The sequence below is a fragment of the Coenobita brevimanus genome, chromosome 112, assembly GCF_032717465.1.
Source record: "Coenobita brevimanus isolate Jiangsu-jjx chromosome 112, ASM3271746v2, whole genome shotgun sequence".
Taxonomy (NCBI): domain Eukaryota; kingdom Metazoa; phylum Arthropoda; class Malacostraca; order Decapoda; family Coenobitidae; genus Coenobita; species Coenobita brevimanus.
Genome location: NC_137065.1, coordinates 11483819 through 11488700, shown reverse-complemented (window position 1 = coordinate 11488700; position 4882 = coordinate 11483819).

The following is a 4882-nucleotide window of genomic DNA, read 5'->3' as shown; positions in this document are numbered from 1 at the left end:
GAAAGAGGAAGAGCAATAAACAGGGAAGAATGAGGAAGAGGAAGAATATAAAGAAGATAAGGAAGATGGGAGGAAGGGGTGTATCCGAGAGACGTGGAAAAATAATACGATAATAAAAGGCAGGAAGCCCCATAAAAACAGAATGTGAGGTGGGAAAGTGAGAGAGTAAAAAGAGAGTAACTTAATAACGTGCAATATAGAGAGGATAAAGACAGTGAGAGAGAGAGAGAGAGAGAGAGAGAGAGAGAGAGAGAGAGAGAGAGAGAGAGAGAACCAATTTTTCAGTTCTTTGATACAAGTTCATTCCAGACGATTTTTTTTTAAACTGAGGTAAATCTTATCCCCTACAAGAATAGCCCTATCCATTACCTTATTGCCACTATTGATGCACATAGGTTAATATTTAAGATTACCTGAGACGATTTTTGCAGGATGACTGAAATCGTCATATCACTGTCATCACCATTACCATCATCTTCACCACCTCCATCATTATCACCATCATCATCATCACCATCATCATCACCACCACTACCACTATCATCATAAGTCATCATTATCACTGTCATAATCACCTTCGTCATTATCACCTTGTTCATCATCACTACCATCATCATTATCGTCAAATCACCTTCATCATCTTCACCACCACCACCACCACCGCCACTACCATCATCATCACATCAACATATTCCCACAGCATTAATCCCTACCCTGAGAATGGTCTAAGTTAAACACATTAATCCCGGATCAGTAAAAGCTATATAAATAAATAAACAAACAAGTCACTGTACCCAAGTAAAAAAAAAAAAAAAGCTTCTAATCCGTAAACTGGAAGAGAAGAAAAAAAATGAACAGAGCAGCCTTTAACATAGGCCTTATTGCTTATGTATTCACCCCGTCTGTCTGTCAGTATGTTTGCCAGTATCTAGCTGTATCTGTATGTATTTATGTATGTGTATGTATACCTCTTATTTTTGTATCTAACATTATGTATGTATTTATGTATGTGTATGTATACCTCTTATTTTTGTATCTAACATTATGTATGTATGCATGTATGTGCATCTGTCTTTCCATGTCCATTAGTCTGTCCTTATGTCATCTCTATCCCTTAATGTATGTATGTATGTATGTATGTACGCCTTTATGTACGCATGTATGTATAAGCTCTGCCACACTAGAAATAACCCAGGCTAACGCACTCTAAGACACCAAGTAATAACACCATACGCTGATAACGCCTATCGTTAGAGTGCGTTGCCATGGCCTTCATTATCATGTGCACTAACACTTGTCTCTTACCTTACTTTTCGTTATTATTTCCTTGAGTATTGTAAGTGTTGTAAACGTTGCAGTGTAAGTACTGCAAGTGTTGTAAATACTGGAAGTGATGTAAACGTTGTAGTAAAGTAAGTGTTGTAAGTACTGGAAGTGTCTTAAATGTTGAAGTGTAAGTACTGTAATTATTGTAAGTACCGGAAGTGTCGTAAATGTTGTTTAAGTCTTGTGTTTAGTACTGTAAGTATTGTGTTACGTATAGTACCATATTAATCTAATAAAATCATTAGAATGCGTTACAGTATCTCAAGTTATCATATACACCAACATTTATCTGTCTTATCTTTATTATTTTATTTTAATTCTAGATTTTATTAACTTTCTCATGGTCAGTACAGCTCTAGTAGTCTATTCCAGTTAATTTCAGGCGATTTTATTAAGCTGAGTGGTTCATAGGAGCCTCAGTGTTAAGTAGGCTAAAGAGGTACATCATCATCATCATCACCACCACTACCGTCATCATCATCATTATATTCATCATCACTGTCATCATCTTAACCATCATCACCACCACTACCATCATCATTATCATCATCTTCATCATCGACATCACTGTCATCATCGTAACCATCATCACCACCACTACCGTCATCATTATCATCATTATCTTCATCATCATCATCATCATCATCACCTATATCACTATTATCATCATAATCATCATCAACAACTCTAAAGCCATCATCATCAGTATCATCATCATCATCATCATCATCACTAAACAACCAGTGCTATTGTTATCATCACCTAAACCACCTCCTCCACTATTCTCATCATCATCATCATCTAAACAATCATTACTATCATCATCATCACCAAAACCACCTCCTCCACTATTATCATCATCATCATCACCTAAACCATCTCCTCCACTATTACCTTCATCATCATCACCAAAACCACCTCCTCCACTATTATCATCATCATCATCACCTAAACCACCTCCTCCACTATTATCATCATCATCATCATCACCTAAACCACCTCCTCCACTATTATCATCATCATCATCACCAAAACCACCTCCTCCACTATTATCATCATCATCATCACCAAAACCACCTCCTCCACTATTCTCATCATCATCATCACCTAAACCATCCCCTACACTATCATCATCATCACCAAAACCACCTCCTCCACTATTATTATCATCATCATCACCTAAACAATCATTATTATCATCATCATCACCAAAACCACCTCCTCCACTATTATCATCATCATCACCAAAACCACCTCCTCCACAATTATTATCATCATCATCACCTAAACAATCATTATTATCATCATCATCACCTAAACCACCTCCTACATTATTATTATCATCATCATCACCTAAACCACCACTACAATCACCATCATCATCATCATCATCAACATCACCAACTCCACAGCCGCCGCCATCACCATCCTCATCATCACCAGCACCAACTCCACAGTCACCACCACCACCATCATCACCACCACCACAAGTCCACAGCCACCATCACCATCATCATCAACATCACCGCCACAATCGTCACCACCACATCACAACCACCACCATCACCCAGATGTCAACCACTGCACCACCATAAACAAACAAAAAACAATACTTCAGAGTGCATACCACACAGCAGAATAGCATTTTCTCCCGTAACACCCTCTCACAGGCTACTTATTCTGATTACTATACTTTCCCAACAGTATTACAATTTATCGGTTACACTTGATATCACAGGAGTGGTGGAGAGGGACTCCTTCATGTGGTGGTATCGATATACCTGGTTGGCTCCACTGCCCGGTTATACAAATGTTCCTCACCTCCCTCGTAATTCACCAAGGGCAGGAGGCCAACTTCAGCCTGCAGTCCACCGGGTTCACCTTCAAATAAACCTGGTATTTTTACTACTACTACTCTTATTACTACTTCTACTACTACTACTCTTATTACTACTACTACTACTTCTACTACTATTGCTATTCCTGCTATCACTACTACTACTACTACTACTACTAATACAACTACTACTAATACTACTATCACCACCACCAGTACTACTACTAATACGACGACGACGACAACTACTACTACTACTAATAATAATGATAATAACAACAACAACAATAACAATCATCATCATCATCACATCTAATCCTGTGTTGCCTATGAGATGCGTAGGAGCCCGGGGCTAGGCAAGTTGGTCCTGACATTTAAGATGAGAGAGACCAGCCTCACTCATCCCTGGGTGGCGAGCAATAAACCCCAACCACCCCTTGGATATGGAAACCTGCACAGGCTCAGTCCGATTGGGGCGCCTTAATTACCCACTAAACCACCAGGCGCCATAATTTGGTTATATGTTTACCACCCAACGTGGTAAATGGTTTCCTGGTGTACAGGAAACCATTTGACTTGTCAGTGTAGAGTCACCCGTAGACAGAGGGAAGAGGAAAGAATGAAGGAACGAAAGACAGAAGAGGGAGTGTAGAGTCACCTATAGGCATAAGGAAAAGGAGAGAATGAAGGAAAGAAAGACAGAAGAGGACGGAAGGAAAGAAAGAAAGAAGGGAGCAAAGGGCAGTCACCAGAGAGCAGTACTACATCGGGTGTGTGGCTGGTGAACGTCCCACCTACCACTGGAAATGTAATAATAATAATAATAATAATAATAATAATAATAATAATAATATCAATGGCAGGTGGGGGCGCTCACGATCCACTCACCCGATACAGTGCTGCTCTCGGGTACCTGCCCTTTCCTCTCTTCCTTCCTTCTATCCTTCTGTTTTCTTCTCTTTCTTTCCTTCATTCTTTCCTCTTCCTATGGGTGACTCTACACACCCTCTTCTGTCATTTTTTCTTTCATCCTTTTCTGTTCCTTCTGGTTATAGGTAGCTCTGCAATGAGTGACAAGCCAAATAGTTTCCTGTACACCAGGAAACCATTTACTACGCTGGGTGGTAAACTTATAACCACATTATGGCGCCTGGTGGTTTAGTGGGTAATTAAGGTGCTCCGACCGGATTGAGCCTGTGCAGATTTATATCCATGGGATCGTTGGGGTCTACTTCTCACATATTGCCACTCAGGGATAAATGAGGCTGGTCACTCTTATTAAATGTCAAGATCAATTAGCCTAGATCCGGGCTCCTACGCTTCCCATGGGGCAACACAGGATTAGATGATGATGATGATGATAATAATAATAATAATGATAATAATAATAATAATAATAATAATAATAATAATAATAATAATAATAATATCGCCACTACAACTACTCCACTTCCTATTCCTCCTCCTCCTCCTCCCCCTCTTCCTTCTTCTACAAATACAGTACTACCACTACTACTACTACTACTATTAATATTAATACCATTTTTCCGAATGTAATATAACTTAGTGGCACCATTTCTAAGCAAAAAAGCATCTTCTAATATTCCCATAACATATTACAATTATTTATTCCATTTTTTTTTATTAGAACTCGCTTTTGAGAGAGAGAGAGAGAGAGAGAGAGAGAGAGAGAGAGAGAGAGAGAGAGAGAGAGAGAGT